The sequence below is a fragment of the Phalangium opilio genome, unplaced genomic scaffold (genome assembly GCF_054372755.1).
Source record: "Phalangium opilio isolate 3A_F unplaced genomic scaffold, DU_Popi_V2 ptg000017l_1, whole genome shotgun sequence".
In the NCBI taxonomy this organism is placed as follows: domain Eukaryota; kingdom Metazoa; phylum Arthropoda; class Arachnida; order Opiliones; family Phalangiidae; genus Phalangium; species Phalangium opilio.
Genome location: NW_028324151.1, coordinates 10,187,195 through 10,205,342, shown reverse-complemented (window position 1 = coordinate 10,205,342; position 18,148 = coordinate 10,187,195). Strand labels below are relative to the sequence as shown.

The 18,148-nt window shown below is 40.3% G+C and overlaps 48 non-coding genes across 48 annotated transcripts; all 48 read left to right on the top strand.

Moving 5' to 3' along the window:
• Positions 1-356: 356 nt before the first annotated feature.
• Positions 357-428, top strand: TRNAP-GGG (transfer RNA proline (anticodon GGG)). The gene has a single exon. It is a non-coding gene; the product is annotated as a tRNA-Pro (tRNA).
• Positions 429-516: 88 nt separating this feature from the next.
• On the top strand, positions 517-588 carry TRNAH-GUG (transfer RNA histidin (anticodon GUG)). Its single transcript has one exon. It is a non-coding gene; the product is annotated as a tRNA-His (tRNA).
• A 99-nt stretch (positions 589-687) lies between these two features.
• TRNAH-GUG (transfer RNA histidin (anticodon GUG)) lies at positions 688-759 on the top strand. The gene has a single exon. It is a non-coding gene; the product is annotated as a tRNA-His (tRNA).
• A 410-nt stretch (positions 760-1,169) lies between these two features.
• TRNAH-GUG (transfer RNA histidin (anticodon GUG)) lies at positions 1,170-1,241 on the top strand. The gene has a single exon. It is a non-coding gene; the product is annotated as a tRNA-His (tRNA).
• A 742-nt stretch (positions 1,242-1,983) lies between these two features.
• On the top strand, positions 1,984-2,055 carry TRNAH-GUG (transfer RNA histidin (anticodon GUG)). Its single transcript has one exon. It is a non-coding gene; the product is annotated as a tRNA-His (tRNA).
• An 89-nt stretch (positions 2,056-2,144) lies between these two features.
• Positions 2,145-2,216, top strand: TRNAH-GUG (transfer RNA histidin (anticodon GUG)). The gene has a single exon. It is a non-coding gene; the product is annotated as a tRNA-His (tRNA).
• A 411-nt stretch (positions 2,217-2,627) lies between these two features.
• On the top strand, positions 2,628-2,699 carry TRNAH-GUG (transfer RNA histidin (anticodon GUG)). Its single transcript has one exon. It is a non-coding gene; the product is annotated as a tRNA-His (tRNA).
• A 269-nt stretch (positions 2,700-2,968) lies between these two features.
• On the top strand, positions 2,969-3,040 carry TRNAH-GUG (transfer RNA histidin (anticodon GUG)). Its single transcript has one exon. It is a non-coding gene; the product is annotated as a tRNA-His (tRNA).
• An 89-nt stretch (positions 3,041-3,129) lies between these two features.
• On the top strand, positions 3,130-3,201 carry TRNAH-GUG (transfer RNA histidin (anticodon GUG)). The gene has a single exon. It is a non-coding gene; the product is annotated as a tRNA-His (tRNA).
• Positions 3,202-3,290: 89 nt separating this feature from the next.
• Positions 3,291-3,362, top strand: TRNAH-GUG (transfer RNA histidin (anticodon GUG)). The gene has a single exon. It is a non-coding gene; the product is annotated as a tRNA-His (tRNA).
• Positions 3,363-3,611: 249 nt separating this feature from the next.
• TRNAH-GUG (transfer RNA histidin (anticodon GUG)) lies at positions 3,612-3,683 on the top strand. The gene has a single exon. It is a non-coding gene; the product is annotated as a tRNA-His (tRNA).
• Positions 3,684-3,772: 89 nt separating this feature from the next.
• On the top strand, positions 3,773-3,844 carry TRNAH-GUG (transfer RNA histidin (anticodon GUG)). Its single transcript has one exon. It is a non-coding gene; the product is annotated as a tRNA-His (tRNA).
• A 410-nt stretch (positions 3,845-4,254) lies between these two features.
• Positions 4,255-4,326, top strand: TRNAH-GUG (transfer RNA histidin (anticodon GUG)). The gene has a single exon. It is a non-coding gene; the product is annotated as a tRNA-His (tRNA).
• A 269-nt stretch (positions 4,327-4,595) lies between these two features.
• On the top strand, positions 4,596-4,667 carry TRNAH-GUG (transfer RNA histidin (anticodon GUG)). Its single transcript has one exon. It is a non-coding gene; the product is annotated as a tRNA-His (tRNA).
• A 441-nt stretch (positions 4,668-5,108) lies between these two features.
• TRNAH-GUG (transfer RNA histidin (anticodon GUG)) lies at positions 5,109-5,180 on the top strand. Its single transcript has one exon. It is a non-coding gene; the product is annotated as a tRNA-His (tRNA).
• An 89-nt stretch (positions 5,181-5,269) lies between these two features.
• TRNAH-GUG (transfer RNA histidin (anticodon GUG)) lies at positions 5,270-5,341 on the top strand. Its single transcript has one exon. It is a non-coding gene; the product is annotated as a tRNA-His (tRNA).
• Positions 5,342-5,591: 250 nt separating this feature from the next.
• TRNAH-GUG (transfer RNA histidin (anticodon GUG)) lies at positions 5,592-5,663 on the top strand. Its single transcript has one exon. It is a non-coding gene; the product is annotated as a tRNA-His (tRNA).
• An 89-nt stretch (positions 5,664-5,752) lies between these two features.
• TRNAP-GGG (transfer RNA proline (anticodon GGG)) lies at positions 5,753-5,824 on the top strand. Its single transcript has one exon. It is a non-coding gene; the product is annotated as a tRNA-Pro (tRNA).
• Positions 5,825-6,405: 581 nt separating this feature from the next.
• TRNAH-GUG (transfer RNA histidin (anticodon GUG)) lies at positions 6,406-6,477 on the top strand. The gene has a single exon. It is a non-coding gene; the product is annotated as a tRNA-His (tRNA).
• A 411-nt stretch (positions 6,478-6,888) lies between these two features.
• Positions 6,889-6,960, top strand: TRNAP-GGG (transfer RNA proline (anticodon GGG)). Its single transcript has one exon. It is a non-coding gene; the product is annotated as a tRNA-Pro (tRNA).
• Positions 6,961-7,219: 259 nt separating this feature from the next.
• Positions 7,220-7,291, top strand: TRNAH-GUG (transfer RNA histidin (anticodon GUG)). The gene has a single exon. It is a non-coding gene; the product is annotated as a tRNA-His (tRNA).
• Positions 7,292-7,701: 410 nt separating this feature from the next.
• TRNAH-GUG (transfer RNA histidin (anticodon GUG)) lies at positions 7,702-7,773 on the top strand. The gene has a single exon. It is a non-coding gene; the product is annotated as a tRNA-His (tRNA).
• Positions 7,774-8,184: 411 nt separating this feature from the next.
• On the top strand, positions 8,185-8,256 carry TRNAH-GUG (transfer RNA histidin (anticodon GUG)). Its single transcript has one exon. It is a non-coding gene; the product is annotated as a tRNA-His (tRNA).
• Positions 8,257-8,525: 269 nt separating this feature from the next.
• Positions 8,526-8,597, top strand: TRNAH-GUG (transfer RNA histidin (anticodon GUG)). The gene has a single exon. It is a non-coding gene; the product is annotated as a tRNA-His (tRNA).
• An 89-nt stretch (positions 8,598-8,686) lies between these two features.
• TRNAH-GUG (transfer RNA histidin (anticodon GUG)) lies at positions 8,687-8,758 on the top strand. Its single transcript has one exon. It is a non-coding gene; the product is annotated as a tRNA-His (tRNA).
• Positions 8,759-8,847: 89 nt separating this feature from the next.
• Positions 8,848-8,919, top strand: TRNAH-GUG (transfer RNA histidin (anticodon GUG)). Its single transcript has one exon. It is a non-coding gene; the product is annotated as a tRNA-His (tRNA).
• Positions 8,920-9,008: 89 nt separating this feature from the next.
• Positions 9,009-9,080, top strand: TRNAH-GUG (transfer RNA histidin (anticodon GUG)). Its single transcript has one exon. It is a non-coding gene; the product is annotated as a tRNA-His (tRNA).
• An 88-nt stretch (positions 9,081-9,168) lies between these two features.
• On the top strand, positions 9,169-9,240 carry TRNAH-GUG (transfer RNA histidin (anticodon GUG)). The gene has a single exon. It is a non-coding gene; the product is annotated as a tRNA-His (tRNA).
• A 410-nt stretch (positions 9,241-9,650) lies between these two features.
• On the top strand, positions 9,651-9,722 carry TRNAH-GUG (transfer RNA histidin (anticodon GUG)). Its single transcript has one exon. It is a non-coding gene; the product is annotated as a tRNA-His (tRNA).
• An 89-nt stretch (positions 9,723-9,811) lies between these two features.
• TRNAH-GUG (transfer RNA histidin (anticodon GUG)) lies at positions 9,812-9,883 on the top strand. Its single transcript has one exon. It is a non-coding gene; the product is annotated as a tRNA-His (tRNA).
• A 269-nt stretch (positions 9,884-10,152) lies between these two features.
• On the top strand, positions 10,153-10,224 carry TRNAH-GUG (transfer RNA histidin (anticodon GUG)). Its single transcript has one exon. It is a non-coding gene; the product is annotated as a tRNA-His (tRNA).
• A 410-nt stretch (positions 10,225-10,634) lies between these two features.
• TRNAH-GUG (transfer RNA histidin (anticodon GUG)) lies at positions 10,635-10,706 on the top strand. The gene has a single exon. It is a non-coding gene; the product is annotated as a tRNA-His (tRNA).
• An 89-nt stretch (positions 10,707-10,795) lies between these two features.
• On the top strand, positions 10,796-10,867 carry TRNAH-GUG (transfer RNA histidin (anticodon GUG)). Its single transcript has one exon. It is a non-coding gene; the product is annotated as a tRNA-His (tRNA).
• A 269-nt stretch (positions 10,868-11,136) lies between these two features.
• On the top strand, positions 11,137-11,208 carry TRNAH-GUG (transfer RNA histidin (anticodon GUG)). Its single transcript has one exon. It is a non-coding gene; the product is annotated as a tRNA-His (tRNA).
• An 89-nt stretch (positions 11,209-11,297) lies between these two features.
• Positions 11,298-11,369, top strand: TRNAH-GUG (transfer RNA histidin (anticodon GUG)). Its single transcript has one exon. It is a non-coding gene; the product is annotated as a tRNA-His (tRNA).
• Positions 11,370-11,618: 249 nt separating this feature from the next.
• TRNAH-GUG (transfer RNA histidin (anticodon GUG)) lies at positions 11,619-11,690 on the top strand. Its single transcript has one exon. It is a non-coding gene; the product is annotated as a tRNA-His (tRNA).
• Positions 11,691-12,120: 430 nt separating this feature from the next.
• On the top strand, positions 12,121-12,192 carry TRNAH-GUG (transfer RNA histidin (anticodon GUG)). The gene has a single exon. It is a non-coding gene; the product is annotated as a tRNA-His (tRNA).
• Positions 12,193-12,281: 89 nt separating this feature from the next.
• On the top strand, positions 12,282-12,353 carry TRNAH-GUG (transfer RNA histidin (anticodon GUG)). Its single transcript has one exon. It is a non-coding gene; the product is annotated as a tRNA-His (tRNA).
• An 88-nt stretch (positions 12,354-12,441) lies between these two features.
• TRNAH-GUG (transfer RNA histidin (anticodon GUG)) lies at positions 12,442-12,513 on the top strand. Its single transcript has one exon. It is a non-coding gene; the product is annotated as a tRNA-His (tRNA).
• A 91-nt stretch (positions 12,514-12,604) lies between these two features.
• On the top strand, positions 12,605-12,676 carry TRNAH-GUG (transfer RNA histidin (anticodon GUG)). The gene has a single exon. It is a non-coding gene; the product is annotated as a tRNA-His (tRNA).
• Positions 12,677-12,925: 249 nt separating this feature from the next.
• Positions 12,926-12,997, top strand: TRNAH-GUG (transfer RNA histidin (anticodon GUG)). The gene has a single exon. It is a non-coding gene; the product is annotated as a tRNA-His (tRNA).
• An 89-nt stretch (positions 12,998-13,086) lies between these two features.
• TRNAH-GUG (transfer RNA histidin (anticodon GUG)) lies at positions 13,087-13,158 on the top strand. Its single transcript has one exon. It is a non-coding gene; the product is annotated as a tRNA-His (tRNA).
• Positions 13,159-13,608: 450 nt separating this feature from the next.
• Positions 13,609-13,680, top strand: TRNAH-GUG (transfer RNA histidin (anticodon GUG)). Its single transcript has one exon. It is a non-coding gene; the product is annotated as a tRNA-His (tRNA).
• A 249-nt stretch (positions 13,681-13,929) lies between these two features.
• Positions 13,930-14,001, top strand: TRNAH-GUG (transfer RNA histidin (anticodon GUG)). The gene has a single exon. It is a non-coding gene; the product is annotated as a tRNA-His (tRNA).
• A 410-nt stretch (positions 14,002-14,411) lies between these two features.
• TRNAH-GUG (transfer RNA histidin (anticodon GUG)) lies at positions 14,412-14,483 on the top strand. Its single transcript has one exon. It is a non-coding gene; the product is annotated as a tRNA-His (tRNA).
• A 430-nt stretch (positions 14,484-14,913) lies between these two features.
• Positions 14,914-14,985, top strand: TRNAH-GUG (transfer RNA histidin (anticodon GUG)). Its single transcript has one exon. It is a non-coding gene; the product is annotated as a tRNA-His (tRNA).
• Positions 14,986-15,074: 89 nt separating this feature from the next.
• Positions 15,075-15,146, top strand: TRNAH-GUG (transfer RNA histidin (anticodon GUG)). Its single transcript has one exon. It is a non-coding gene; the product is annotated as a tRNA-His (tRNA).
• A 250-nt stretch (positions 15,147-15,396) lies between these two features.
• Positions 15,397-15,468, top strand: TRNAP-GGG (transfer RNA proline (anticodon GGG)). The gene has a single exon. It is a non-coding gene; the product is annotated as a tRNA-Pro (tRNA).
• The last annotated feature ends 2,680 nt before the right edge of the window (positions 15,469-18,148 follow it).

The window sequence follows — 18,148 nt, the reverse complement described above, 5'->3', positions numbered from 1 at the left end:
TGTTTTTCATAAGAGAATTACAGACAGGTTCACAGCCGTGATCGTATAGTGGTTAGAACCTTGCGTTGTGGCCGCAATATCCCAGGTTCGAAACCTGGTCACGGCATTAAAAGACACTAGGTTTTATTATTTATCTTTGTTTTTTCCTACTCAAACAAAAGTGTTTTTCATAAGAGAATTACAGAGAGGGGCACAGCCGTGATCGTATAGTGGTTAGTACCTTGCGTTGTGGCCGCAATAACCCAGGGTCGAATCCTGGTCACGGCATTAAAAGACCCTTGGTTTTATTACTAATCTTTGTTTTTTCCTACTCAAACAAAAGTGTTTTTCAAAAGAGAATTACAGAGAGGCGTACAGCCGTGATCGTATAGTGGTTAGTACATTGCGTTGGGGCCGCAATAACCCAGGTTCGAATTCTGGTCACGGCAATAAAGACCCTTGGTTCTATTATTAATCTTTGTTTTTTCCAACTCAAACAAAAGTTTTTTACATAAGAGAATTACAGAGAGGGGCAAAGCCGTGATCGTATAGTGGTTAGTACCTTGCGTTGTGGCCGCAATAACCCAGGTTCGAATCCTGGTCACGGCATTAAAAGACCCTTGGTTTTATTACTAATCTTTACTAATCTTTGTTTTTTCCTACTCAAACAAAAGTGTTTTTCAAAAGAGAATTACAGAGAAGGGCACAGCCGTGATCGTATAGTGGTTAGTACCTTGTGTTGTGGCCGCAATAACCCAGGTTCGAATCCTGGTCACGGCATTAAAACACCCTTGGTTTTATTATTAATCTTTGTTTTTTCCTACTCAAACAAAAGTGTTTTTCATAAGAGGATTACAGAGAGGGGCACAGCCGTGATCGTATAGTGGTTAGTACCTTGAGTTGTGGCCGCAATAACCCAGGTTCGAATCCTGGTCACGGCATTAAAAGACCCTTGGTTTTACTTGTAATGTTTGTTTTTTCCTACTCAAAAAAAATTGTTTTTCATTAGAGAATTACAGAGAGGGGCACAGCCGTGATCGTATAGTGGTTAGTACCTTGAGTTGTGGCCGCAATAACCCAGGTTCGGATCCTGGTCACGGCATTAAAAGATTCTTGGTTTTATTATTTATCTTTGTTTTTTCCTACTCAAACAAAAGTGTTTTCATAAGAGAATTACAGAGAGGGGCACAGCCGTGATCGTATAGTGGTTAGTGCCTTGCGTTGTGGCCGCAATAACCCAGGTTCGAATCCTGGTCACGGCATTAAAAGACCCTTGGTTTTATTACTAATCTTTACTAATCTTTGTTTTTTCCTACTCAAACAAAAGTGTTTTTCAAAAGAGAATTACAGAGAAGGGCACAGACGTGATCGTATAGTGGTTAGTACCTTGTGTTGTGGCCGCAATAACCCAGGTTTGAATCCTGGTCACGGCATTAAAACACCCTTGGTTTTATTATTAATCTTTGTTTTTTCCTACTCAAACAAAAGTGTTTTTCATAAGAGGATTACAGAGAGGGGCACAGCCGTGATCGTATAGTGGTTAGTACCTTGAGTTGTGGCCGCAATAACACAGGTTCGAATCCTGGTCACGGCATTAAAAGACCCTTGGTTTTACTATTAATCTTTGTTTTTTCCTACTCAAACAAAAGAGTTTTACATAAGAGAATTACAGAGAGGGGCACAGCCGTGATCGTATAGTGGTTAGTACCTTGCTTTGTGGCCGCAATATCCCAGGTTCGAATCCTGGTCACGGCATTAAAAGACCCTTGGTTTTATTACTAATCTTTGTTTTTTCCTACTCAAACAAAAGTGTTTTTCAAAAGAGAATTACAGAGAGGCGTACAGCCGTGATCGTATAGTGGTTAGAACCTTGCGTTGGGGCCGCAATAACCCAGGTTCGAATCCTGGTCACGGCGATAAAGACCCTTGGTTCTATTATTAATCTTTGTTTTTTCCTACTCAAACAAAAGTTTTTTACATAAGAGAATTACAGAGAGGGGCAAAGCCGTGATCGTATAGTGGTTAGTACCTTGCGTTGTGGCCGCAATAACCCAGGTTCGAATCCTGGTCACGGCATTAAAAGACCCTTGGTTTTATTACTAATCTTTGTTTTTTCCTACTCAAACAAAAGTGTTTTTCAAAAGAGAATTACAGAGAAGGGCACAGCCGTGATCGTATAGTGGTTAGTACCTTGTGTTGTGGCCGCAATAACCCAGGTTCGAATCCTGGTCACGGCATTAAAACACCCTTGGTTTTATTATTAATCTTTGTTTTTTCCTACTCAAACAAAAGTGTTTTTCATAAGAGGATTACAGAGAGGGGCACAGCCGTGATCGTATAGTGGTTAGTACCTTGAGTTGGGGCCGCAATAACCCAGGTTCGAATCCTGGTCACGGCATTAAAAGATACTTGGTTTTACTATTAATGTTTGTTTTTTCCTACTCAAACAAAATTGTTTTTCATTAGAGAATTACAGAGAGGGGCACAGCCGTGATCGTATAGTGGTTAGTACCTTGAGTTGTGGCCGCAATAGCCCAGGTTCGAATCCTGGTCACGGCATTAAAAGACCCTTGGTTCTATTATTAATCTTTGTTTTTTCCTACTCAAACAAAAGTTTTTTACAAAAGAGAATTACAGAGAGGGGCAAAGCCGTGATCGTATAGTGGTTAGTACCTTGCGTTGTGGCCGCAATAACCCAGGTTCGAATCCTGGTCACGGCATTAAAAGACCCTTGGTTTTATTACTAATCTTTACTAATCTTTACTAATCTTTGTTTTTTCCTACTCAAACAAAAGTGTTTTTCAAAAGAGAATTACAGAGAAGGGCACAGCCGTGATCGTATAGTGGTTAGTACCTTGAGTTGTGGCCGCAATAACCCAGGTTCGAATCCTGGTCACGGCAATAAAGACCCTTGATTCTATTATTAATCTTTGTTTTTTCCTACTCAAACAAAAGTTTTTTACATAAGAGAATCACAGAGAGGGGCAAAGCCGTGATCGTATAGTGGTTAGTACCTTGCGTTGTGGCCGCAATAACCCAGGTTCGAATCCTGGTCACGGCATTAAAAGACCCTTGGTTTTATTATTAATCTTTGTTTTTTCCTACTCAAACAAAAGTGTATTTCATGAGAGAATTACAAAGAGGGGCACAGCCGTGATCGTATAGTGGTTAGTACCTTGCGTTGTGGCCGCAATAACCCAGGTTCGAATCCTGGTCACGGCATTAAAAGACCCTTGGTTTTACTATTAATGTTTGTTTTTTCCTACTCAAACAAAATAGTTTTTCATTAGAGAATTACAGAGAGGGGCACAGCCGTGATCGTATAGTGGTTAGTACCTTGCGTTGTGGCCGCAATAACCCAGGTTCGAATCCTGGTCACGGCATTAAAAGACCCTTGGTTCTATTATTAATATTTGTTTTTTCCTACTCAAACAAAAGAGTTTTACATAAGAGAATTACAGAGAGGGGCACAGCCGTGATCGTATAGTGGTTAGTACCTTGCGTTGTGGCCGCAATAACCCAGGTTCGAATCCCGGTCACGGCAATAAAGACCCTTGATTCTATTATTAATCTTTGTTTTTTCCTACTCAAACAAAAGTTTTTTACATAAGAGAATCACAGAGAGGGGCAAAGCCGTGATCGTATAGTGGTTAGTACCTTGCGTTGTGGCCGCAATAACCCAGGTTCGAATCCTGGTCACGGCATTAAAAGACCCTTGGTTTTATTATTAATCTTTGTTTTTTCCTACTCAAACAAAAGTGTATTTCATGAGAGAATTACAAAGAGGGGCACAGCCGTGATCGTATAGTGGTTAGTACCTTGCGTTGTGGCCGCAATAACCCAGGTTCGAATCCTGGTCACGGCATTAAAACACCCTTGGTTTTATTATTAATCTTTGTTTTTTCCTACTCAAACAAAATTGTTTTTCATTAGAGAATTACAGAGAGGGGCACAGCCGTGATCGTATAGTGGTTAGTACCTTGAGTTGTGGCCGCAATAACCCAAGTTCGAATCCTGGTAACGGCATTAAAAAATTCTTGGTTTTATTATTTATCTTTGTTTTTTCCTACTCAAACAAAAGTGTTTTCATAAGAGAATTACAGAGAGGGGCACAGCCGTGGTCGTATAGTGGTTAGTGCCTTGCGTTGTGGCCGCAATAGCCCAGGTTCGAATCCTGGTCACGGCATTAAAAGACCCTTGGTTCTATTATTAATTTTTGTTTTTTCCTACTCAAACAAAAGTTTTTTACATAAGAGAATTACAGAGAGGGGCAAAGCCGTGATCGTATAGTGGTTAGTACCTTGCGTTGTGGCCGCAATAACCCAGGTTCGAATCCTGGTCACGGCATTAAAAGACCCTTGGTTTTATTACTAATCTTTACTAATCTTTACTAATCTTTGTTTTTTCCTACTCAAACAAAAGTGTTTTTCAAAAGAGAATTACAGAGAAGGGCACAGCCGTGATCGTATAGTGGTTAGTACCTTACGTTGGGGCCGCAATAACCCAGGTTCGAATCCTTGTCACGGCAATAAAGACCCTTAGTTCTGTTATTAATCTTTGTTTTTTCCTACTCAAACAAAAGTTTTTTACATAAGAGAATTACAGAGAGGGGCAAAGCCGTGATCGTATAGTGGTTAGTACCTTGCGTTGTGGCCGCAATAACCCAGGTTCGAATCCTGGTCACGGCATTAAAAGACCCTTGGTTTTATTACTAATCTTTACTAATCTTTACTAATCTTTGTTTTTTCCTACTCAAACAAAAGTGTTTTTCAAAAGAGAATTACAGAGAAGGGCACAGCCGTGATCGTATAGTGGTTAGTACCTTGTGTTGTGGCCGCAATAACTCAGGTTCGAATCCTGGTCACGGCATTAAAAGACCCTTGGTTTTATTACTAATCTTTACTAATCTTTGTTTTTTCCTACTCAAACAAAAGTGTTTTTCAAAAGAGAATTACAGAGAAGGGCACAGCCGTGATCGTATAGTGGTTAGTACCTTTTGTTGTGGCCGCAATAACCCAGGTTCGAATCCTGGTCACGGCATTAAAAGACCCTTGGTTCTATTATTAATCTTTGTTTTTTCCTACTCAAACAGAAGAGTTTTACATAAGAGAATTACAGAGAGGGGCACAGCCGTGATCGTATAGTGGTTAGTACCTTGCGTTGTGGCCGCAATAACCCAGGTTCGAATCCTGGTCACGGCATTAAAAGACACTTGGTTTTATTATTAATCTTTGTTTTTTCCTACTCAAACAAAAGTGTATTTCATGAGAGAATTACAGAGAGGGGCACAGCCGTGATCGTATAGTGGTTAGTACCTTGCGTTGTGGCCGCAATAACCCAGGTTCGAATCCTGGTCACGGCATTAAAAGACCCTTGGTTTTATTAGTAATCTTTGTTTTTTCCTACTCAAACAAAAGTGTTTTTCATAAGAGAATTACGGACAGGTTCACAGCCGTGATCGTATACTGGTTAGTACCTTGCGTTGTGGCCGCAATATCCCAGGTTCGAATCCTGGTCACGGCATTAAAAGACCCTAGGTTTTATTATTTATCTTTGTTTTTTCCTACTCAAACAAAAGTGTTTTTCATAAAAGAATTACAGAGAGGGGCACAGCCGTGATCGTATAGTGGTTAGTACCTTGCGTTGTGGCCGCAATAACCCAGGTTCGAATCCTGGTCACGGCATTAAAAGACCCTTGGTTTTATTACTAATCTTTGTTTTTTCCTACTCAAACAAAAGTGTTTTTCAAAAGAGAATTACAGAGAGGCGTACAGCCGTGATCGTATAGTGGTTAGTACCTTGCGTTGGGGCCGCAATAACCCAGGTTCGAATCCTGGTCACGGCAATAAAGACCCTTGGTTCTGTTATTAATCTTTGTTTTTTCCTACTCAAACAAAAGTTTTTTATATAAGAGAATTACAGAGAGGGGCAAAGAAGTGATCCTATAGTGGTTAGTACCTTGCGTTGTGGCCGCAATAACCCAGGTTCGAATCCTGGTCACGGCATTAAAAGACCCTTGGTTTTATTACTAATCTTTACTAATCTTTGTTTTTTCCTACTCAAACAAAAGTGTTTTTCAAAAGAGAATTACAGAGAAGGGCACAGCCGTGATCGTATAGTCGTTAGTACCTTGTGTTGTGGCCGCAATAACCCAGGTTCGAATCCTGGTCACGGCATTAAAACACCCTTGGTTTTATTATTAATCTTTGTTTTTTCCTACTCAAACAAAAGTGTTTTTCAAAAGAGAATTACAGAGAAGGGCACAGCCGTGATCGTATAGTAGTTAGTACCTTGCGTTGTGGCCGCAATAACCCAGGTTCGAATCCTGGTCACGGCATTAAAAGACCCTTGGTTTTATTATTAATCTTTGTTTTTTCCTACTCAAACAAAAGTGTATTTCATGAGAGAATTACAGAGAGGGGCACAGCCGTGATCGTATAGTGGTTAGTACCTTGCGTTGTGGCCGCAATAACCCAGGTTCGAATCCTGGTCACGGCATTAAAAGACCCTTGGTTTTATTAGTAATCTTTGTTTCTTCCTACTCAAACAAAAGTGTTTTTCATAAGAGAATTACAGACAGGTTCACAGCCGTGATCGTATAGTGGTTAGAACCTTGCGTTGTGGCCGCAATATCCCAGGTTCGAAACCTGGTCACGGCATTAAAAGACACTAGGTTTTATTATTTATCTTTGTTTTTTCCTACTCAAACAAAAGTGTTTTTCATAAGAGAATTACAGAGAGGGGCACAGCCGTGATCGTATAGTGGTTAGTACCTTGCGTTGTGGCCGCAATAACCCAGGGTCGAATCCTGGTCACGGCATTAAAAGACCCTTGGTTTTATTACTAATCTTTGTTTTTTCCTACTCAAACAAAAGTGTTTTTCAAAAGAGAATTACAGAGAGGCGTACAGCCGTGATCGTATAGTGGTTAGTACATTGCGTTGGGGCCGCAATAACCCAGGTTCGAATTCTGGTCACGGCAATAAAGACCCTTGGTTCTATTATTAATCTTTGTTTTTTCCAACTCAAACAAAAGTTTTTTACATAAGAGAATTACAGAGAGGGGCAAAGCCGTGATCGTATAGTGGTTAGTACCTAGCGTTGTGGCCGCAATAACCCAGGTTCGAATCCTGGTCACGGCATTAAAAGACCCTTGGTTTTATTACTAATCTTTACTAATCTTTGTTTTTTCCTACTCAAACAAAAGTGTTTTTCAAAAGAGAATTACAGAGAAGGGCACAGCCGTGATCGTATAGTGGTTAGTACCTTGTGTTGTGGCCGCAATAACCCAGGTTCGAATCCTGGTCACGGCATTAAAACACCCTTGGTTTTATTATTAATCTTTGTTTTTTCCTACTCAAACAAAAGTGTTTTTCATAAGAGGATTACAGAGAGGGGCACAGCCGTGATCGTATAGTGGTTAGTACCTTGAGTTGTGGCCGCAATAACCCAGGTTCGAATCCTGGTCACGGCATTAAAAGACCCTTGGTTTTACTTGTAATGTTTGTTTTTTCCTACTCAAACAAAATTGTTTTTCATTAGAGAATTACAGAGAGGGGCACAGCCGTGATCGTATAGTGGTTAGTACCTTGAGTTGTGGCCGCAATAACCCAGGTTCGGATCCTGGTTACGGCATTAAAAGATTCTTGGTTTTATTATTTATCTTTGTTTTTTCCTACTCAAACAAAAGTGTTTTCATAAGAGAATTACAGAGAGGGGCACAGCCGTGATCGTATAGTGGTTAGTGCCTTGCGTTGTGGCCGCAATAACCCAGGTTCGAATCCTGGTCACGGCATTAAAAGACCCTTGGTTTTACTATTAATCTTTGTTTTTTCCTACTCAAACAAAAGAGTTTTACATAAGAGAATTACAGAGAGGGGCACAGCCGTGATCGTATAGTGGTTAGTACCTTGCTTTGTGGCCGCAATATCCCAGGTTCGAATCCTGGTCACGGCATTAAAAGACCCTTGGTTTTATTACTAATCTTTGTTTTTTCCTACTCAAACAAAAGAGTTTTACATAAGAGAATTACAGAGAGGGGCACAGCCGTGATCGTATAGTGGTTACTGCCTTGCGTTGTGGCCGCAATAGCCCAGGTTCGAATCCTGGTCACGGCATTAAAAGACCCTTGGTTCTATTATTAATCTTTGTTTTTTCCTACTCAAACAAAAGTTTTTTACAAAAGAGAATTACAGAGAGGGGCAAAGCCGTGATCGTATAGTGGTTAGTACCTTGCGTTGTGGCCGCAATAACCCAGGTTCGAATCCTGGTCACGGCATTAAAAGACCCTTGGTTTTATTACTAATCTTTACTAATCTTTACTAATCTTTGTTTTTTCCTACTCAAACAAAAGTGTTTTTCAAAACAGAATTACAGAGAAGGGCACAGCCGTGATCGTATAGTGGTTAGTACCTTGAGTTGTGGCCGCAATAACCCAGGTTCGAATCCTGGTCACGGCAATAAAGACCCTTGATTCTATTATTAATCTTTGTTTTTTCCTACTCAAACAAAAGTTTTTTACATAAGAGAATCACAGAGAGGGGCAAAGCCGTGATCGTATAGTGGTTAGTACCTTGCGTTGTGGCCGCAATAACCCAGGTTCGAATCCTGGTCACGGCATTAAAAGACCCTTGGTTTTATTATTAATCTTTGTTTTTTCCTACTCAAACAAAAGTGTATTTCATGAGAGAATTACAAAGAGGGGCACAGCCGTGATCGTATAGTGGTTAGTACCTTGCGTTGTGGCCGCAATAACCCAGGTTCGAATCCTGGTCACGGCATTAAAAGACCCTTGGTTTTACTATTAATGTTTGTTTTTTCCTACTCAAACAAAATAGTTTTTCATTAGAGAATTACAGAGAGGGGCACAGCCGTGATCGTATAGTGGTTAGTACCTTGCGTTGTGGCCGCAATAACCCAGGTTCGAATCCTGGTCACGGCATTAAAAGACCCTTGGTTCTATTATTAATCTTTGTTTTTTCCTACTCAAACAAAAGAGTTTTACATAAGAGAATTACAGAGAGGGGCACAGCCGTGATCGTATAGTGGTTAGTACCTTGCGTTGTGGCCGCAATAACCCAGGTTCGAATCCTGGTCACGGCAATAAAGACCCTTGATTCTATTATTAATCTTTGTTTTTTCCTACTCAAACAAAAGTTTTTTACATAAGAGAATCACAGAGAGGGGCAAAGCCGTGATCGTATAGTGGTTAGTACCTTGCGTTGTGGCCGCAATAACCCAGGTTCGAATCCTGGTCACGGCATTAAAAGACCCTTGGTTTTATTATTAATCTTTGTTTTTTCCTACTCAAACAAAAGTGTTTTTCATAAGAGGATTACAGAGAGGGGCACAGCCGTGATCGTATAGTGGTTAGTACCTTGAGTTGGGGCCGCAATAACCCAGGTTCGAATCCTGGTCACGGCATTAAAAGATACTTGGTTTTACTATTAATGTTTGTTTTTTCCTACTCAAACAAAATTGTTTTTCATTAGAGAATTACAGAGAGGGGCACAGCCGTGATCGTATAGTGGTTAGTACCTTGAGTTGTGGCCGCAATAACCCAAGTTCGAATCCTGGTAACGGCATTAAAAGATTCTTGGTTTTATTATTTATCTTTGTTTTTTCCTACTCAAACAAAAGTGTTTTCATAACAGAATTACAGAGAGGGGCACAGCCGTGATCGTATAGTGGTTAGTGCCTTGCGTTGTGGCCGCAATAGCCCAGGTTCGAATCCTGGTCACGGCATTAAAAGACCCTTGGTTCTATTATTAATCTTTGTTTTTTCCTACTCAAACAAAAGTTTTTTACAAAAGAGAATTACAGAGAGGGGCAAAGCCGTGATCGTATAGTGGTTAGTACCTTGCGTTGTGGCCGCAATAACCCAGGTTCGAATCCTGGTCACGGCATTAAAAGACCCTTGGTTTTATTACTAATCTTTACTAATCTTTACTAATCTTTGTTTTTTCCTACTCAAACAAAAGTGTTTTTCAAAAGAGAATTACAGAGAAGGGCACAGCCGTGATCGTATAGTGGTTAGTACCTTGAGTTGTGGCCGCAATAACCCAGGTTCGAATCCTGGTCACGGCAATAAAGACCCTTGATTCTATTATTAATCTTTGTTTTTTCCTACTCAAACAAAAGTTTTTTACATAAGAGAATCACAGAGAGGGGCAAAGCCGTGATCGTATAGTGGTTAGTACCTTGCGTTGTGGCCGCAATAACCCAGGTTCGAATCCTGGTCACGGCATTAAAAGACCCTTGGTTTTATTATTAATCTTTGTTTTTTCCTACTCAAACAAAAGTGTTTTTCATAAGAGGATTACAGAGAGGGGCACAGCCGTGATCGTATAGTGGTTAGTACCTTGAGTTGGGGCCGCAATAACCCAGGTTCGAATCCTGGTCACGGCATTAAAAGATACTTGGTTTTACTATTAATGTTTGTTTTTTCCTACTCAAACAAAATTGTTTTTCATTAGAGAATTACAGAGAGGGGCACAGCCGTGATCGTATAGTGGTTAGTACCTTGAGTTGTGGCCGCAATAACCCAAGTTCGAATCCTGGTAACGGCATTAAAAGATTCTTGGTTTTATTATTTATCTTTGTTTTTTCCTACTCAAACAAAAGTGTTTTCATAACAGAATTACAGAGAGGGGCACAGCCGTGATCGTATAGTGGTTAGTGCCTTGCGTTGTGGCCGCAATAGCCCAGGTTCGAATCCTGGTCACGGCATTAAAAGACCCTTGGTTCTATTATTAATCTTTGTTTTTTCCTACTCAAACAAAAGTTTTTTACAAAAGAGAATTACAGAGAGGGGCAAAGCCGTGATCGTATAGTGGTTAGTACCTTGCGTTGTGGCCGCAATAACCCAGGTTCGAATCCTGGTCACGGCATTAAAAGACCCTTGGTTTTATTACTAATCTTTACTAATCTTTACTAATCTTTGTTTTTTCCTACTCAAACAAAAGTGTTTTTCAAAAGAGAATTACAGAGAAGGGCACAGCCGTGATCGTATAGTGGTTAGTACCTTGAGTTGTGGCCGCAATAACCCAGGTTCGAATCCTGGTCACGGCAATAAAGACCCTTGATTCTATTATTAATCTTTGTTTTTTCCTACTCAAACAAAAGTTTTTTACATAAGAGAATCACAGAGAGGGGCAAAGCCGTGATCGTATAGTGGTTAGTACCTTGCGTTGTGGCCGCAATAACCCAGGTTCGAATCCTGGTCACGGCATTAAAAGACCCTTGGTTTTATTATTAATCTTTGTTTTTTCCTACTCAAACAAAAGTGTATTTCATGAGAGAATTACAAAGTGGGGCACAGCCGTGATCGTATAGTGGTTAGTACCTTGCGTTGTGGCCGCAATAACCCAGGTTCGAATCCTGGTCACGGCATTAAAAGATACTTGGTTTTACTATTAATGTTTGTTTTTTCCTACTCAAACAAAATTGTTTTTCATTAGAGAATTACAGAGAGGGGCACAGCCGTGATCGTATAGTGGTTAGTACCTTGAGTTGTGGCCGCAATAACCCAAGTTCGAATCCTGGTAACGGCATTAAAAGATTCTTGGTTTTATTATTTATCTTTGTTTTTTCCTACTCAAACAAAAGTGTTTTCATAACAGAATTACAGAGAGGGGCACAGCCGTGATCGTATAGTGGTTAGTGCCTTGCGTTGTGGCCGCAATAGCCCAGGTTCGAATCCTGGTCACGGCATTAAAAGACCCTTGGTTCTATTATTAATCTTTGTTTTTTCCTACTCAAACAAAAGTTTTTTACAAAAGAGAATTACAGAGAGGGGCAAAGCCGTGATCGTATAGTAGTTAGTACCTTGCGTTGTGGCCGCAATAACCCAGGTTCGAATCCTGGTCACGGCATTAAAAGACCCTTGGTTTTATTACTAATCTTTACTAATCTTTACTAATCTTTGTTTTTTCCTACTCAAACAAAAGTGTTTTTCAAAAGAGAATTACAGAGAAGGGCACAGCCGTGATCGTATAGTGGTTAGTACCTTGAGTTGTGGCCGCAATAACCCAGGTTCGAATCCTGGTCACGGCAATAAAGACCCTTGATTCTATTATTAATCTTTGTTTTTTCCTACTCAAACAAAAGTTTTTTACATAAGAGAATCACAGAGAGGGGCAAAGCCGTGATCGTATAGTGGTTAGTACCTTGCGTTGTGGCCGCAATAACCCAGGTTCGAATCCTGGTCACGGCATTAAAAGACCCTTGGTTCTATTATTAATCTTTGTTTTTTCCTACTCAAACAAAAGAGTTTTACATAAGAGAATTACAGAGAGGGGCACAGCCGTGATCGTATAGTGGTTAGTACCTTGCGTTGTGGCCGCAATAACCCAGGTTCGAATCCTGGTCACGGCAATAAAGACCCTTGATTCTATTATTAATCTTTGTTTTTTCCTACTCAAACAAAAGTTTTTTACATAAGAGAATCACAGAGAGGGGCAAAGCCGTGATCGTATAGTGGTTAGTACCTTGCGTTGTGGCCGCAATAACCCAGGTTCGAATCCTGGTCACGGCCCATTAAAAGACCCTTGGTTTTATTATTAATCTTTGTTTTTTCCTACTCAAACAAAAGTGTATTTCATGAGAGAATTACAAAGAGGGGCACAGCCGTGATCGTATAGTGGTTAGTACCTTGCGTTGTGGCCGCAATAACCCAGGTTCGAATCCTGGTCACGGCATTAAAACACCCTTGGTTTTATTATTAATCTTTGTTCTTTCCTACTCAAACAAAATTGTTTTTCATTAGAGAATTACAGAGAGGGGCACAGCCGTGATCGTATAGTGGTTAGTACCTTGAGTTGTGGCCGCAATAACCCAAGTTCGAATCCTGGTAACGGCATTAAAAAATTCTTGGTTTTATTATTTATCTTTGTTTTTTCCTACTCAAACAAAAGTGTTTTCATAAGAGAATTACAGAGAGGGGCACAGCCGTGATCGTATAGTGGTTAGTGCCTTGCGTTGTGGCCGCAATAGCCCAGGTTCGAATCCTGGTCACGGCATTAAAAGACCCTTGGTTCTATTATTAATCTTTGTTTTTTCCTACTCAAACAAAAGTTTTTTACATAAGAGAATTACAGAGAGGGGCAAAGCCGTGATCGTATAGTGGTTAGTACCTTGCGTTGTGGCCGCAATAACCCAGGTTCGAATCCTGGTCACGGCATTAAAAGACCCTTGGTTTTATTACTAATCTTTACTAATCTTTACTAATCTTTGTTTTTTCCTACTCAAACAAAAGTGTTTTTCAAAAGAGAATTACAGAGAAGGGCACAGCCGTGATCGTATAGTGGTTAGTACCTTGAGTTGTGGCCGCAATAACCCAGGTTCGAATCCTGGTCACGGCATTAAAAGACCCTTGGTTTTATTACTAATCTTTACTAATCTTTACTAATCTTTGTTTTTTCCTACTCAAACAAAAGTGTTTTTCAAAAGAGAATTACAGAGAAGGGCACAGCCGTGATCGTATAGTGGTTAGTACCTTGAGTTGTGGCCGCAATAACCCAGGTTCGAATCCTGGTCACGGCGATAAAGACCCTTGGTTCTATTATTAATCTTTGTTTTTTCCTACTCAAACAAAAGTTTTTTTCATAAGAGAATTACAGAGAGGGGCACAGCCGTGATCGTATAGTGGTTAGTACCTTGCGTTGTGGCCGCAATAACCCAGGTTCGAATCCTGGTCACGGCATTAAAAGACCCTTGGTTTTATTACTAATCTTTGTTTTTTCCTACTCAAACAAAAGTGTTTTTCAAAAGAGAATTACAGAGAGGCGTACAGCCGTGATCGTATAGTGGTTAGTACCTTGCGTTGGGGCTGCAATAACCCAGGTTCGAATCCTGGTCACGGCGATAAAGACCCTTGGTTCTATTATTAATCTTTGTTTTTTCCTACTCAAACAAAAGTTTTTTACATAAGAGAATTACAGAGAGGGGCAAAGCCGTGATCGTATAGTGGTTAGTACCTTGTGTTGTGGCCGCAATAACCCAGGTTCGAATCCTGGTCACGGCATTAAAACACCCTTGGTTTTATTATTAATCTTTGTTTTTTCCTACTCAAACAAAAGTGTTTTTCATAAGAGGATTACAGAGAGGGGCACAGCCGTGATCGTATAGTGGTTAGTACCTTGAGTTGTGGCCGCAATAACCCAGGTTCGAATCCTGGTCACGGCATTAAAAGATACTTGGTTTTACTATTAATGTTTGTTTTTTCCTACTCAAACAAAATTGTTTTTCATTAGAGAATTACAGAGAGGGGCACAGCCGTGATCGTATAGTGGTTAGCACCTGGAGTTGAGGCCGCAATAACCCAAGTTCGAATCCTGGTAACGGCATTAAAAGATTCTTGGTTTTATTATTTATCTTTGTTTTTTCCTACTCAAACAAAAGTGTTTTCATAAGAGAATTACAGAGAGGGGCACAGCCGTGATCGTATAGTGGTTAGTGCCTTGCGTTGTGGCCGCAATAGCCCAGGTTCGAATCCTGGTCACGGCATTAAAAGACCCTTGGTTCTATTATAAATCTTTGTTTTTTCCTACTCAAACAAAAGTTTTTTACATAAGAGAATTACAGAGAGGGGCAAAGCCGTGATCGTATCGTGGTTAGTACCTTGCGTTGTGGCCGCAATAACCCAGGTTCGAATCCTGGTCACGGCATTAAAAGACCCTTGGTTTTATTACTAATCTTTACTAATCTTTACTAATCTTTGTTTTTTCCTACTCAAACAAAAGTGTTTTTCAAAAGAGAATTTCAGAGAAGGGCACAGCCGTGATCGTATAGTGGTTAGTACCTTGAGTTGTGGCCGCAATAACCCAGGTTCGAATCCTGGTCACGGCAATAAAGACCCTTGATTCTATTATTAATCTTTGTTTTTTCCTACTCAAACAAAAGTTTTTTACATAAGAGAATCACAGAGAGGGGCAAAGCCGTGATCGTATAGTGGTTAGTACCTTGCGTTGTGGCCGCAATAACCCAGGTTCGAATCCTGGTCACGGCATTAAAAGACCCTTGGTTTTATTATTAATCTTTGTTTTTTCCTACTCAAACAAAAGTGTATTTCATGAGAGAATTACAAAGAGGGGCACAGCCGTGATCGTATAGTGGTTAGTACCTTGCGTTGTGGCCGCAATAACCCAGGTTCGAATCCTGGTCACGGCATTAAAAGACCCTTGGTTTTATTAGTAATCTTTGTTTTTTCCTACTCAAACAAAAGTGTTTTTCATAAGAGAATTACAGACAGGTTCACAGCCGTGATCGTATCGTGGTTAGTACCTTGCGTTGTGGCCGCAATAATCCAGGTTCGAATCCTGGTCACAGCATTAAAAGACCCTTGGTTTTATTACTAATCTTTGTTTTTTCCTACTCAAACAAAAGTGTTTTTCAAAAGAGAATTACAGAGAGGCGTACAGCCGTGATCGTATAGTGGTTAGTACCTTGCGTTGGGGCCGCAATAACCCAGGTTCGAATCCTGGTCACGGCAATAAAGACCCTTGGTTCTATTATTAATCTTTGTTTTTTCCTACTCAAACAAAAGTTTTTTACATAAGAGAATTACAGAGTGGGGCAAAGCCGTGATCGTATAGTGGTTAGTACCTTGCCTTTTGGGCCGCTATAACCCAGGTTCGAATCCTGGTCACGGCATTAAAAGACCCTTGGTTTTATTACTAATCTTTACTAATCTTTGTTTTTTCCTACTCAAACAAAAGTTTTTTACATAAGAGAATTACAGAGAGGGGCAAAGCCGTGATCGTATAGTGGTTAGTACCTTGCCTTTTGGGCCGCTATAACACAGGTCCGAATCCTGGTCACGGCATTAAAAGACCCTTGGTTTTATTACAAATCTTTAATAATCTTTGTTTTTTCCTACTCAAACAAAAGTGTTTTTCAAAAGAGAATTACAGAGAAGGGCACAGCCGTGATCGTATAGTGGTTAGTACCTTGAGTTGTGGCCGCAATAACCCAGGTTCGAATCCTGGTCACGGCATTAAAAGACCCTTGGTTTTATTATTAATCTTTGTTTTTTCCTACTCAAACAAAAGTGTTTTTCATGAGAGAGTTACAGAGAGGGGCACAGCCTTGATCGTATAGTGGTTAGTACCTTGCGTTGTGGCCGCAATAACCCAGGGTCGAATCCTGGTCACGGCATTAAAACACCCTTGGTTTTATTATTAATCTTTGTTTTTTCCTACTCAAACAAAAGATTTTTTCATGAGAGAGCTACAGAGAGGGGCACAGCCGTGATCGTATAGTGGTTAGTACCTTGAATTGTGGCCGCAATAACCCAGGTTCGAATCCTGGTCACGGCGTTAAAAGACCCTTGGTTTTACTATTAATGTTTGATTTTTCTTACTAAAACAAAAGTGTTTCTCATGAGAGAATTACAGAGAGGGGCACAGCCGTGATAGTATAGTGGTTGGTACCTTGCGTTGTGGCCGCAATAACCCAGGTTGGAATCCTGGTCACGGCATTAAAAGAACCTTGTTTTATTATTAATCTTTTTTTTCCTACTCAAACAAAAGTGTTTTACATAAGAGAATTACAGAGAGGGGCACAGCCGTGTTCGTATAGTGGTTAGTACCTTGCGTTGTGGCCGCAATAACCCAGGTTCGAATCCTGGTCACGGCATTAAAAGACCCTTGGTTCTATTATTAATTTTTGTTTTTTCCTACTCAAAAAAAAAGTGTTTTACATTAGAGAATTACAGAGAGGGGCACAGCCGTGATCGTATAGTGTTTAGTACCTTGCGTTGTGGCCGCAATAACCCAGGTTCGAATCCTGGTCACGGCATTAAAAGACCCTTGGTTTTATTATTAATCTTTGTTTTTTCCTACTCAAACAAAAGTGTTTTTCATGAGAGAGCTACAGAGATGGGCACAGCCGTGATCGTATAGTGGTTAGTACCTTGAATTGTGGCCGCAATAACCCAGGTTCGAATCCTGGTCACGGCATTAAAAGACCCTTGTTTTATTATTAATCTTTGTTTTTTCCTACTCAAACAAAAGTGTTTTACATAAGAGAATTACAGAGAGGGGCACAGCCGTGTTCGTATAGTGGTTATTACCTTGCGTTGTGGCCGCAATAACCCAGGTTCGAATCCTGGTCACGGCATTAAAAGACCCTTGGTTTTATTATTAATCTTTGTTTTTTCCTACTCAAACAAAAGTGTTTTTCATAAGAGAATTACAGAGAGGGGCACAGCCGTGATCGTATAGTGGTTAGTACCTTTCGTTGTGGCCGCAATAACCCAGGTTCGAATCCTGGTCACGGCATTAAAAGACCCTTGGTTTTATTATTAATCTTGGTTTTTTCCTACTCAAACAAAAGTGTTTTTCATGAGAGAGCTACAGAGAGGGGCACAGTCGTGATCGTATAGTGGTTAGTACCTTGCGTTGTGGCCGCAATAACCCAGGTTCGAATCCTGGTCACGGCTTTAAAAGACCCTTGGTTCTATTATTAATCTATGTTTTTTCCTACTCAAACAAAAGTGTTATACATAAGAGAATTACAGAGAGGGCACAGCCGTGATCGTATAGTGGTTAGTTCCTAGCGTTGTGGCCGCAATAACCCAAGTTCAAATCCTGGTCACGGCATTAAAAGACCCTTGCTTTTATTACTAATCTTTGTTTTTTCCTACCCAAACGAAAGTGTTTTTCAAAAGAGAATTAAAGAGAGGGGCACAGCCGTGATCGTATAGTGGTTAGTACCTTGCGTTGTGGCCGCAATAACCCAAGTTCGAATCCTGGTCACGGCATTAAAACACCCTTGGTTCTATTATTAATCTATGTTTTTTCCTACTCAAACAAAAGTGTTATACATAAGAGAATTACAGAGAGGGCACAGCCGTGATCGTATAGTGGTTAGTTCCTTGCGTTGTGGCCGCAATAACCCAAGTTCGAATCCTGGTCACGGCATTAAAAGAAGCTTGGTTTTAATACTAATCTTTGTTTTTTCCTACTCAAACGAAAGTGTTTTTCAAAAGAGAATTAAAGAGAGGGGCACAGCCGTGATCGTATAGCGGTTAGTACCTTGCGTTGTGGCCGCAATAACACAGGTTCGAATCCTGGTCACGGCATTAAAACACTCTTGGTTTTATTATTAATCTTTGTTTTTTCCTACTCAAACAAAAGTGTTTTTCATAAGAGGATTACAGAGAGGGGCAC